We start from the raw sequence: 14,648 nt of genomic DNA on the forward strand, positions 1-14,648 counted from the left end.
GTGCTAAAGGAATTGGCGGCTGTGATTGCAGAGCCATTGGCCATTATCTTTGAAAACTCGTGGCGAACCGGGGAAGTCCCGGAACACTGGAAAAAGGCTAATGTAGTGCCAATCTTTAAAAAAGGGAAGAAGGAGGATCCTGGGAACTACAGGCCAGTCAGCCTCACCTCAGTCCCTGGAAAAATCATGGAGCAGGTCCTCAAAGAATCAATCCTGAAGCACTTAGAGGAGAGGAAAGTGATCAGGAACAGTCAGCATGGATTCACCAAGGGCAAGTCATGCCTGACTAATCTAATCGCCTTTTATTATGAGATTACTGGTTCTGTGGATGAAGGGAAAGCAGTGGATGTATTGTTTCTTGACTTTAGCAAAGCTTTTGACACGGTCTCCCACAGTATTCTTGTCAGCAAGTTAAGGAAGTATGGGCTGGAAGAATGCACTATAAGGTGGGTAGAAAGCTGGCTAGATTGTCGGGCTCAACGGGTAGTGATCAATGGCTCCATGTCTAGTTGGCAGCCGGTATCAAGTGGAGTGCCCCAAGGGTCGGTCCTGGGGCCGGTTTTGTTCAATATCTTCATAAGTGATCTGGAGGATGGTGTGGATTGCACTCTCAGCAAATTTGCGGATGATACTAAAGTGGGAGGAGTGGTAGATACGCTGGAGGGGAAGGATAGGATAGAGAAGGACCTAGACAAATTGGAGGATTGGGCCAAAAGAAATCTGATGAGTTTCAATAAGGATAAGTGCAGGGTCCTGCACTTAGGATGGAAGAATCCAATGCACCGCTACAGACTAGGGGCCGAATGGCTAGGCAGCAGTTCTGCGGAAAAGGACCTGGGGTGACAGTGGACGAGAAGCTCGATATGAGTCAGCAGTGTGCCCTTGTTGCCAAGAAGGCCAATGGCATTTTGGGATGTATAAGTAGGGGCATAGCGAGAAGATCGAGGGACGTGATCGTCCCCCTCTATTCGACATTGGTGAGGCCTCATCTGGAGTACTGTGTCCAGTTTTGGGCCCCACACTACAAGAAGGATGTGGATAAATTGGAGAGAGTCCAGCGAAGGGCAACAAAAATGATTAGGGGTCTAGAACACATGACTTATGAGGAGAGGCTGAGGGAGCTGGGATTGTTTAGCCTGCAGAAGAGAAGAATGAGGGGGGATTTGATAGCTGCTTTCAACTACCTGAAACGGGGTTGCAAAGAGGACTGTTCTCAATGGTAGCAGATGACAGAACGAGGAGTAATGGTCTCAAGTTGCAGTGGGGGAGGTTTAGATTGGATATTAGGAAAAACTTTTTCACTAAGAGGGTGGTGAAACACTGGAATGCGTTACCTAGGGAGGTGGTAGAATCTCCTTCCTTAGAGGTTTTTAAGGTCAGGCTTGACAAAGCCCTGGCTGGGATGATTTAACTGGGAATTGGTCCTGCTTGGAGCAGGGGGTTGGACTAGATGACCTTCAGGGGTCCCTTCCAACCCTGATATTCTATTATTCTATGATTCTATGATTCATTAAACTTTGATTATCATACATCCAAATGGTGCACTTGCTGTGATGGGATGAATAAATCCCACACTAGATTAAGGGGAGCTGGAGAGCACAATTGGTGCACCTGGTTGTACCTGAAGTGTGTAGCAGACAATTAAAGATGAGGCCCAGTGCGGAGCAGGCTATTATAAAGGAAGGACTTCAGGGCAATAAGAGGGAAGAGAGTGAGCGGCTAGGAGTCCTGATTGCCTCTCCTAGTAAAGGAGACTGAGGGGGAGAATAAGGATTGGTATTCTCTCCTGAGATGGGAACTCTGTCAGAAAGGCCAGCAGCAGTAAAGGCTACAGAGGGAGTTTGTACTCTGGCATTGGCCCTGAAGGTGGAAGGGCAACTGGGGGGGAAGAAACTCCTGAAGAATGCCTGGGAGAAGGATTCTAGGAAACATTCCTGAGGGTCAGCAACTTTGGAGGAGCTGGGCCTCCAGAAATAAAGCCCTGGGAGCAGGTGCTTTGTAGTAGATCAGGCCATAATTTTCCTGAGCCTGGAGAGGTGATGAAGAGTTTGCTAAGGATTGGGCCCATGGAGGGGAGAAAAAATTGTTTCTTTGTATTTTTCTGGACTCTTTGTTTTACCCCTGAAGGGATGGGACAGAAAGTCTCCTGATGAGTGGGCCAAATCACAAAATGAATGGTTCACTAACAGGCCTGAATTGTGTCTTGTGGAGGTGACCGGGGAAAGGGCCCTACAACAACACACAAGCCAGAAGGGGGCTTCCATGCTGGTGAGACACCCTTCCACAATCCCCGTTTAGCAACAGCCCTGCTACCTGGGTCAAACACACTTTTTAACACTGAACTCCAGATGCGTGTAAGTGTTGAACAATAAATCACCTAGTAGGGTGCGTAGGCTGTGTCTGCACGACAGAAGCCTGTCTATACTTAGAAATTTGAGCGACCTAACTATATCTTTCAGGGCTGTTAAAAATTTCATACCCTGAATACTGTAGTTATATCAATCTATCCCCCAGTGGACGCAACAGAAGAATTATTCCATTATACTAGCAACTGCCTCTTAGGGAGGTGGATTAAATACACTGACGGAAAATCCCCTTCTGCCGATGCAGGGAGTGTCTACACACGATTGTGCTTCAACTATGCCATAGCTATACTGGCAGTGGCCCCTCTTGTAGACACAGCATACGCTGACAGAAGGAGTTTTTATGCTCATGTAGGAACAGCACCTCCGGAACAATGTTAGCTGTTCAGACAGAAGCCCTCTAAGTTCTACATAACTGTGGCTGCATAGGAGTTTTTTTCGGTATAGCAATATCATTTTGAGGGGGTGGGGGTGGGGATGCAAGGATAGACCAGAGCTTTGATCAAATGATCTTATGATGGTCACAAACCAGTCCAATAGATACCATTTTCTCTTTAATTATACTGCAACCAATAGAATGCTACTTAACGAATTGAATGGTAATGAATTGAGTGTTAACTAGTTGAATGGTAAATCGCTTCATCCACGTTGGTTCATTATAAAATATATTCAAAGGACCAAATAACCAATGTCAGTCATACAGAAACTTTTTCCTGTACTATATCAATCTCCAAGAAGCCATCTCATAGAGTCATGTTATATTCACCTAACACAGAAGGTGTGCTCCCAAAGTTATTCTCCTAAAGCCATCTTTTTATACTGTCCTGTTTACACGTATAAGATACTGTGTACATCATTTGAAACTAATCAGCGTTATACCTTGTTTTTTTGGTATCATTGTGTATCATTATCTCCTTGGTCTGAACAGATCCATTTCAAGCACCAAAGGGCATGAAAGCACATGCTAGGGCAGAACAATCAAATGTCTTGTCTTCTTTGGGTCATTCCAGTGCAGGCCTGTGAAAATAACTCCGTACCTATCGCCATGGCAAAATAATCAAATATCCTGATCTGGGCAACTATCCAATCTACTTCAGCCAAAGCTGACTTCAGGTAATTCAAGGTGTTATGGGATACTTAGCATAAGAGAATAGGACTATAATTAAGGTATAGGCCAATTTAGGGTATGGACTTTGGAAGGGGTCACCTAACAAAGGGGATGGGAGATTATAAAAGAGAGAGTCTCTTACCAGTTATTTGAAAGAGGGAGTAGAAGGACACTGACTGCAGGGATCAGAGATAGAGATTCTCTGATTCAGAGAAGAAGCCATGAGCTGCAGGAATGGGAATCCAGGGTACACTAATAGACTCTGGTGCAAGCTCTAAGAATGCCCCAGATGGGTGAGGAAACTGAGGCACGGAAATTCATGTAAGTGTTCTATTGTTTTGTCCAGCACAGTGTATTTCTCGTGTGATCTAAGTAAAGAATAATGGTGTTAAGAGGCCGTAGCAAAGCCTGTGCATCTGTTTGCTTCACCTATCACCTGCCCCTGGAGAGGTGAACTTGAAGTACTCGGGCATCTGTGGTGTCAAGACTCGTCCTGGGGGGCCTAAGATAACTGAGCCACATAATTCCATTTCCATAAAGGGTTAAAAAGAAGAAACCATGCTGCAGCCTGCTGAGATCCAAGAAAGCTTAATGCACACATGGCTAGAGTAGTGGGACCCAACCCAGTTGCCTAGGAAATGCCCGATGTTGGTTCGAAACAAACAATTTTTTTCCTGGATTTTTTGGTTCACTCCTCAAGCACCTAAATATCTATGAAGACCTGGCCCCAAGTGACTTGTGAATATAACCCCAATTGGGATGTAGATGGTTTAGGTAATAATCTGTATTATCCACAACATCATAAGATTAGTGTGCATTAAGCACAAATAATATAGCAGTTACATAGCCTAAATTGGCCTGTACCTTAGTTATAGTCCTATTCTCTTATGCTAAGTATCCCATAACACCTTGAATTACCTGAAGTCAGCTTTGGCTGAAGTAGATTGTATAGTTGCCCAGATCAGGATATTTCATTATTTTGCCATGGCGATAGGTACGGAGTTATTTTCACAGGCCTGCACTGGAATGACCCAAAGAAGACAAGACATTTGATTGTTCTGCCCTAGCATGTGCTTTCATGCCCTTTGGTGCTTGAAATGGATCTGTTCAGACCAAGGAGATAATGATACACAATGATACCAAAAAAACAAGGTATAACGCTGATTAGTTTCAAATGATGTACACAGTATCTTATACGTGTAAACAGGACAGTATAAAAAGATGGCTTTAGGAGAATAACTTTGGGAGCACACCTTCTGTGTTAGGTGAATATAACATGACTCTATGAGATGGCTTCTTGGAGATTGGTATAGTACAGGAAAAAGTTTCTGTATGACTGACATTGGTTATTTGGTCCTTTGAATATATTTTATAATGAACCAACGTGGGTGAAGCGATTTACCATTCAGTTAGTTAACACTCAATTCATTACCATTCAATTCGTTAAGCAGCATTGCATTGGTTGCAGTATAATTAAAGAGAAAATGGTATCTATTGGACTGGTTTGTGACCATCATCAGATCAATACTTCCCCACGAGTCACCAACCAGCCCCCTACTGTATAAGTGTTCATCACCCTGTTAGTAGATACAAAATAGGGGCCAAAACATTCTTGATCTCACTATGGCTCATATACTCCAACATCTTGCATCTTTTAATAATGAGCCAGAGCCAAAGTTGTTTGTAGTTAAGGGAAGACTCAGTCATTGACTACAAAGGGGTTTGTATCAGGCCCCATATAGAGCGAAGTAAACAATTATTGTCTCTATGTCTGATGTGGACCAGGATCCATGTCTCCCCTGCCCACTCTCAAAGTAAACAGTTGCAGGCTACATACTTGTTTTACAATCCAACAATCCATCTCCACCTTTTCAGTTCCACTTACACAGCATATTCCCTTGCACTGTGGGAGAAGGAACCCCTCACTCTTTCAGCATTGAACAGAAGGATTCCAAATGGGAATTTTCAAAGGAGCATAGATAGGTAAGGTGCCCAACTCCCTTTGATATTCAAAGGCAGTTGGTTGCCTAACTCCCTTAAAAATAATAGCCACTGTGAACAAGATTACAACTTTGTTCATGTGGCAGCTTAGGGGGTCTTCCTGGCCTGCATTTGGAGTTCCAGGTTCGGAGATCAGACTGACCTGGGAGCTTTATCCAAGGATAGTTTATCTTGGTAGCATTTAATTTTCTTCTTCCTCTAAAATATAATTGACAGTGGTTCCTTTTCTCTATTATTCTAGCAGAACTATTCATCTTATATGTCAGCTGAACAGAGATTTCCATTGAGATCAGAAGTACTCTCTGTATTAATTTCCTTCGAAATCAGACATTCCCGTTTTTCTATTGCTATGTCTTTTGAGTCAACAATTCTTCTGTCACCGTTATTTTCCCTTTTGAATCAATTGTTTTCCAGGACTTCCACTTTGACATTAGTAAAAAGACTGTCCTTGTACCATTGTTTTTCCTTTCTAACAATAAATTTTAACCTTCCTCTATGCAATAATTTCAAAGTCACACCAGCAGAAATATCAAGTGAGATGACAAAAATGATTAGGGGACTGGAACACATGAGTTATGAGGAGAGGCTGAGGGAACTGGGATTGTTTAGTCTGCGGAAGAGAAGAGTCAGGGGGGATTAGATAGCTGCTTTCAACTACCTGAGAGATGGTTCCAGAGACGATGGTTCTAGACTATTCTCAGTGGTGGAAGAGGATAGGACAAGGAGTAATGGTTTCAATTTACAGTGGGGGAGGTTTAGGTTGGATATTAGGAAAAACTTTTTCACTAGGAGGGTGGTGAAACACTGGAATGCGTTACCTAGGGAGGTGGTGGAATCTCTTTCCCTAGAAGTGTTTAAGGTCAGGCTTGACAAAGCCCTGGCTGGGATGATTTAGTTTGGGATTGGTCCTGCTTTGAGCAGGGGGTTGGACTAGATGACCTCCTGAGGTCCCTTCCAACCCTGATATTATATGATTCTATGATTACATCATCTCATATGACAGAGAAATTATGACGCAGGAGAGACATTAATTTCTGTGAAAGGGAATAACAACAACATGCACCAAGAAGCGCTGTGGGATCCAACCATCCAAATAGGAACCCATAGCTCAGTTCACTGTGATAATTGAAGACTAGCAATAGTAGAAGAGAATGGAAAATGTAGTGCAAAGACTATAAGCTTATCTCAGAACATCTGAAGGAAGGGTAAGGGTTAGGTATTAGGCAATAGATCATCAGTGTGAAAGGTAAAGCATCACAGTTAAAATGAAACAATTTGACACAGATGCTCCCCTAGGTACGTAAACCCGACGTACACAAATCCGAGGTTACGGAAAAAGAGTAAAAGAAAAATAGGAGATTTTTGTTTGGTTTTGGTTTTTTTGCACGTAATGGTTGGACATACGTTTCCGACTTACGCAACATTCGAGTTATGCAAGGCATTTCGGAACGGAACGCTTGCGTAAGTTGGGAGTGTCTGTATAAAAAAGAAAAATACCTTCTCAAGCATCCACCATGTCAGAAAGAATGTGATTGCTTGTTCAATCCACTGGGAAAGTAAATTAATGTAGATGGGGTGACACTGCACACCATGTTCTTCATAGTGATATTATTATGATATGATCATTGCATAATTATGATGCATTTTGTGAAAGTCGGGTCATTTAAAGTGTCATTGGAAAAGTTATGATTTGCTGAATTTGATTATCCTATTTGTATGCATGTGTCATTTTTGTGTCTGAAGTTATGAATATTGACTATGTATCTGTATTTCAAATGTATTAAACCTGGGTAATGCCCACTAGGCAAAATGTTTTGTGTCTAGTTTATAAAAGTGATAAAAAGTGTTCCTCCTATGTTTTATAGTAACATTGGTTATTTTTTAGTGAGGACAGTTTGAAGCTGCAGCAACCGCAGTACAGAAAGCAAGTTTTGAAAGAGATAAGAAGACTGTTACATGACCAGAACATAATATGAAACCATAGGTTTGCTTGTAATAGTTTTTCCTAAGGGAAAACTTTTGAAAAGAAATTATACAAAGCATAGGTTGATTTAAAAGAGTTAACCCTTTAAACCAGAGGTAATAATTTTGTTTTCTTGAGCTTTGTAAAGGCTGAATGTTATTTACAATATAACAAAATATTTATATTAAAAATAATGTTATATAAAATATAAAAGACTTCTATGGTTGCTTTACTCATTAGTTTAATTAACTGCAGAGCATGCTAACACAACCTTAGATTTATAAAAAACACACAAGAAAACCAGTTTATGTGAAAAAGTTAACACCGAGATAAGGAGTCTCCTTTTTCCTGCTACACATATACACACATTTTTCTTTTTAATGTTTTTTTTCATATGTAAACCAAGGATAAACAAACTTGCTATAGGAATGTCATATTTAAGCACTGCATAAAGCAGCAAGATAAACATCCTTCCTTTTATTTGAAGAAGCCATTGCTTTGTGACTACATGAAGCTCTGTTTATAAAAGTGATAAAAAGAGGTTTTTAGTAAGCACAATTTGAAGTTGCAGCAAAAGCAGTTACCAAACGCGGTTTTTGTTACAGCTAAGATGACTGCTCCTCTCCTCTACACCCTCCCCCTCAATCTCTAACTTTTTAACAAATACAGGTGAAAGTTATATTAAACTTTCATTTTCTTTGGGATTTTAGTGTGAATTTTTTGTTGCATTATCAAAAGTTAAAAATTTTATTAAAATGATACATCAAAGGCTGGAGCTGTGGATCTCTCTACCTTTTAAAAACAGATAAGACTGATAAAACTAGCCAGGGACCCATGCCCGGATGCTGTGTAAAATACAAAAGGCTTGTATCGGTGCTTTACATATTACTTTGATTAAAGGAAACAGCAGTATGCTTTTTAAAGTGTTGCCTAAGGTGACACCTTTTCTAACTTTTTAACAATGTAAAATTAGGTGTGTGGGGGGGCATCCCAAGGTTAAAACCACAGGTCCTTAGTAAAAAAATCAACATTTTTAATGAGGCTTATTTGAACCAGCAAGCTTGTTTTAAAAATCTGTTTAGTTACCATTAAACAAAAGCCACAGTCATCAAGTTAATGAAATGGTGTAGATTTCAAAACCTTCTGATGACAAAAATGTAAATGGTAAAAAGTAACAATATTACCATTCAAAAGTTTTAAAACTTTTTAAACAGATTTAATTTAAAACTGTTTCACAATTTTATGCTAAGAAAGAGAGAGGGTATTTTTTATGTTTGTAAAAGCTTTGTGATATAAAAATGTGTAAGCTACACTAGCCTATCTTTTTTAAAACAATGTTTTTAAAGTATCAAAACAAGAACTGAGTAAAGTATGAAAACTGTCAATAAAAAATTAGCCTTTAGCCAAAAAATTTTACTAAACACACAAAGATTTTAATTTGGTAAGATCAAGCCCTGTTTACAGAAACGTCAATTGTAAAGAAATAGCACAGTTACCCTTTATAATGTATTTGGTATTGTTTTTCATATAAAATAAATACTTAAAAAGTTGTTTTACAATAAAGGAGGAAAGATATGTAGCAACACGTCACACTCCCTCCCCCAACTCCTGTTTATAGACAGGACCTTAAGCATAGCTTCCCCCACCCCCTGCTCTCCTGAATCCCAAAAGGATTTATTAAGTTTGTTTTGTGAAACCTATTAGCTCTAAACTCCATAATTATATTACTGTGATCTTTGAATCAGTTTATGGTAATTTTTCTATACCGGCTGCTAGAATTTATATTCCTTGATGTCAATTCACCTAAAAGTTATTAGTAACCAACATCAGGAGACTAGTACTTGCTGAAGCACTGAACAGCAATAAAATAAGAGAGTATACTCTTCTAAAAGCATTTGAAAGGAGACAAAAAGAAACAAAACAATCAAACTTGTCTTTTATGTATGCAAGGGTGACCTGAATTACTTTCTTTCTTGCCTGGTTTGCAGTGTGTTTGGCTATAACACCATTGACTGTGTTTGGCTATAACACCATTGACTATGTTTCTTTATTCAGTGGACACACAGGGTCTGATTTTCCACCCCCAGATAAGTGTGCATGTGCACACACACTTGACAGCATGCACTTCCACTTTCTCTCTTATCCACTGGTTTACAAAACAAAGGAAATATTTATCTACGCCTTTTAACGTGTATTGCAAATAATATTCACCTTTATAAAGCTTTACCAGCAGCTCTGAAGAGCAAATGGATTGAACTTGATCTCTTTTTACTCAGACCCAAAGCCATATGCTCAACAGGACATCAAAGAAGAGGAGGATGCTTATTCTAAAGGCCAGTACTATCTAAGGTTGAGGGAGAAATTCGGTATTGAGCCTTTGCAAGTTCATGACCATAAAACTGTTATGCGTGCACTTGTACGACTTGCTGTGCACTGAATCATCAAGCACTACCTGAAAGAGAAACGAATTGAGGATTGCCCCAGGTGTGTCATAGATACCCCTGGTCAGAGTTCTCACGACTGCGTGAACAGGACTATAGATTATGTTAACTGTAAAATTGAACAAATTAGTGGTAGCTTGTGTATGGAGGGTGTGTTAAATACGATCGTCACATTGGGATATGCACTGCAGTGCCTCTGTTTAACCCAGGAATATTTAGCTCTAGGGGTAGAGCTGATGGATAAAATGACAAAGGTGAGGACCCAAAAAGTGTTTTAGATGAAATAATCAAACCAAAGGATCACTGTTTAATGCGAAATGTTGAACATCTTATTTTTTCAGCAAATTACAAAATCCTGTTAAGAAAAAGAACTAGAAGTTAGAGCATGTTTTGGGGGGAAAAGTACAGAAAAGGAGCCCAGGAAGCAGGTCCGTGCTGGAAGCAGAGTCACAGAAGCAGCCCACAGAGCAGAGTTGTGCTGGGAGCAGAGCTGCAGCAACCAGAGCCAGGGGAGCCAGAGAAGCAGCCCAGAGAGCTGGAGGCAGAGCAACAGGGTGGAGCTGGAGCTGAGGGAGAGTGGTGGAGCAGGAGCTAGGGCTGGAGTTCAGAGAGAGCTGGAGTGGGGACACCCTACCCCTGCCCTAAGTGACCGCAACAAGGCTCGGGGTCTTGCCCCGCAAGAATCCTGTGCCCAGCCTTGTTAGCGTTACAAGGACTCTGGCACACAGGAAAGTGAAAGGGGAGACATTGAGGTCAGGCCGGCCTCTGGGTATAGGAAGTGGGAGTGAGGACTCAGATCCTATCACTAGCCCATTTAGTAGTGAAAGGGAAAATAGGGGTAGTGTATAAGCCAGGAAAGTTCCCCACAATAGCGGGACCATTCCCATGCTTACACAATGCCTCATGGGACCAAAACATTGTCACAGGGGAGAATAGGAACATTGCATCAGCATCCCATGATGCACGGTGTTCCCTCCCTCATATGAACGGCAAACAACCCAATGGTTTTCACACATAAAACTGCCATGTGTACGCCATAACCCAGAAGCATGGAGCCTACTCTGTGTGCAGCTCAAACACCTCACGCCTTCTTCTGCAGTATTTCGAGAGCTGAAGTAGGGCCCACCGCACGGAACATAGCGCTGTCCTGCAAGCAGCCCTGCTGCAAGCCATTGACAAAAACAATTTACAGTTGCTGCTGGCAGTCACAGAGCAGCTGCACTCTGCTGAGCGCCGTTTCTGGTCCTGTGAAACAAGAACTTACTGGAGGGTCTGCATTGGTTTGCAAGTATGGGATGATGAGCAGTCGCTGCAGAACTTTTGAATGCAGAAAGTCAGCTTCCAGGAACTTTGTGAAGAGTTTTTCCCTGCCCTGCGGTTCAGCAACACAAAAATGAGAGCTGCTTTGACAGTGGAGAAGCGAGTGGTGATTGCTATTCGGAAGCTTGCAACGCCAGACAGTTACCGGTCAGTGGGGAATCAATTTGGAGTAGGTAAATCAAGTGTGGGAGCTGCTGTGTTTCAAGTGTGCAGGGCCATTAATCAGGCTTGCAGGATTTGAGCTACCACGCTAAAAATATCTGTTTAGATAGTGATTTCCAGTTGTGGCTCAGGTTCTGGAGCCCACCACACTCCCGAGGCTTCAGAACTCATGTCAGAATGTCTGCCCGGCTATTTGGAGTGCAGAAGCTAGAGCCCAGCAAGCCCAACTCTGTTAACTCAAGCTGGGTGGCTCACTGCCATGGGCTGTGCAGACATACCCACAGAAAACATCTCAATCACCAGGTCAACATAGAGTATCCATCAGTTCTTACACGGCAGCTCCAACTCCATTACAAATGTATTACATTTTACAGCTGGGAAAAAGTGTTGGTGGAGCATTTTTCAATTTTTCAGTTTTGTCAAAATCAAAAGGTTTTACAAGGTGTCAATTTTGTCACCATTTTCTAAGGAAGAAAAGACAAAGCATTTCATTTTTATTTTATCACAGGGTGGCCAAACTTACTGATCCTTCAAGTCACATATAATAATCTTCAGAAGTTCGAGAACCATCGGGCATGCCTATTAGGGCTCTGGGCTTCTGCCCCGTGGGGAGCACCTGCCGGGTCATCGGCCCCACTTCTTCTGAAGCCCTGAGCCCAGCAGGTGTGCCCTGAGCCTCAGTGCCCCCTGTGGGGCTAAACCCCTGAGACCACCCCGCCACAGGGCAGAAGCTCCCCTTCCCCCTGTCTGGTAGGTGGAGAATGGTTGGGGGGGTGGAATCTGCGAGCTGCACTTTACCTGTAAAAGAGTCGCATGCAACACATGAACCGCAGTCTGATCATGCCTGCTTTATCATTTCAATTCATTTTGTTTTGAGTTTTATATTATATTAAACCAGTCATGTTAATATTCTATTCTATTTATATATTATATTTAATATTATTCATACAATATTATATTTAATATTTTAATATAATAGGAGAGTCTAAACAAAATAAAACCACATTATCAAAAGGCAACAGTGTTACCTTATCTCAGGGAAATGTTTTGACATTATCAAAATGAAATGAATCAATATTATCAAAATATAATATTTTTATGTTTCCAAATCCAAAACTTTCAGAATCTTTGTTCCATGGGAAATTTAATATTTAATTCCAATTTGGAAAAAAAATTGTTTTGAAATTTCAGAATTTCCCATAGAATGGAAATTCCAGTCTCTAACTGGCTCCATTAAACTTTAAATATATATATTGTCCAGGTTCTCCTTCAGGTTTTGTTGGATTTTCTCTAGATACAATCCATGGCAAATGCAGACTTTGGAAATCAAACATCCATCACAGAATTCATCCTCCTGGGATTTGGGAACCTCCAGGAACTGCATTTTCTTCTCTTCCTGCTGTTTCTCGTAACATTGCGACCATGGTGGGGAATATCCTCATCGTTGTGTTAGTTGTGGCTCTTCTGCACCTTCACATGCCCATGTACTTCTTCCTGGGGAACTTGTCCTGCTTGGACAACTGCTGCACCTCCACAATCCTGTCCAGGGTGCTGGCCAGTCTCCTGACTGGAGACAGAACCATTTCTGTTAGCGGTTGCATCATACAATTTTATTTCTTTGGTTCTCTACATAAAGTTATCTCCTTGCCATAATCTTATGACCGGTAATTTAGAAATTTGTAACCCCCTGCATTATGCAGCCCTTATGAACAGCAAATGTTGCCTTCAGCTAATGGCTGGTTCTTGAATAAGTGCTTTCTTGGCCAATTGGTTAGTGATATTTTTGGCATCACAATTAACTTTTTGCAACTCCAATGAAATTCCCCATTTCTTTTGTGACTTCTCCCCAACTGTAAAACTCTCCTGCAGTGACACCACCCTCATTGAACTTCTGACTTTCATCATGGCCTTTATATTCACAGTGACACCATTTCTGTTAACCCTGACATCCTATGTTTGCATCATCACCACCATCTTGAGAATCCCATCCACCAGGGGGAGGCAGAAGGCATTTTCCATCTGCTCCTCTCACCTCATTGTGGTGTCCATTTTCTATGGAACCATAATCATTGTCTACATGCTCCCAGACACCAATACACTGCGAGACCTGAACAAAGTGTTCTCTGTCTTCTACACAGTCCTGACTCCTCTTGTCAACCCTCTCATCTACAGCATGAGAAACAAAGAAGTACACAAAGCCCTGAGGAGAAAGACTGCCAATAAACAGAGAGCTTTTTGCAAGAGCTAAGATGATCTTATCTCATTCCATTAGGTTCAACTGAAATAGGAGTAAATTGACATGCTTGAATGAGTGAGAATAGCACATTCTGGGTAGCCTGAGGCTGGCAACTGGAATTCCACTATACAGAGTGATGGCACACTGTGGTTACCAACAGCTACAGAGGAAAAGTCCAGTGGCTGAGGTGCTACCCTGCGTTCTGGTCTTTGCTTTCCTCAGAGACCTTTGTGATCATGAATTTAGTCTCTCTGAGCCAGATTTTTTAAAGGATTTAGGAGCCTAAAGATGAAGATAGGTGCTATGGTTAGAGTATCATAGAATCATAGAATATCAGGATTGGAAGGGACCTCAGGAGGTCATCTAGTCCAACCCAATGCTCAAAGCAGGACCAATCCCCAATTTTTGCCCCAGATCCCAAATGGCCCCCTGTCATAAATATAAAGGGAAGGGTAAACCCCTTTGAAATCCCTCCTGGCCAGGGGAAAGCTCCTCTCACCTGTAAAGGGTTAAGAAGCTAAAGGTAACCTCGCTGGCACCTGACCAAAATGACCAATGAAGAGACAAGATACTTTCAAAAGCTGGGAGGAGGGAGAGAAACAAAGGGTCTGTGTCTGTCTGTATGCTGGGCCTTGGCCAGGGATAGACCAGGAATGGAGTCTTAGAACTTTTAGTAAGTAATCTAGCTAGGTATGTGTTAGATTATGATTTCTTTAAATGGCTGAGAAAAGAATTGTGCTGAATAGAATAACTATTTCTGTCTGTGTATCTTTTTTGTAACTTAAGGTTTTGCCTAGAGGGGTTCTCTATGTTTTTGAATCTAATTACCCTGTAAGATATCTACCATCCTGATTTTACAGGGGGGATTTCTTTATTTCTATTTACTTCTATTTTTATTAAAAGTCTTCTTGTAAAAAACTGAATGTTTTTTCATTGTTCTCAGATCCAAGGGTTTGGGTCTGTGGTCACCTATGCAAATTGGTGAGGCTTTTTATCCAACATTTCCCAGGAAAGCGGGGGGGGTGCAAGTGTTGGGAGGATTGTTCATTGTTCT

The sequence above is a fragment of the Eretmochelys imbricata genome, chromosome 13 (genome assembly GCF_965152235.1).
Source record: "Eretmochelys imbricata isolate rEreImb1 chromosome 13, rEreImb1.hap1, whole genome shotgun sequence".
Taxonomy (NCBI): Eukaryota; Metazoa; Chordata; order Testudines; family Cheloniidae; genus Eretmochelys; species Eretmochelys imbricata.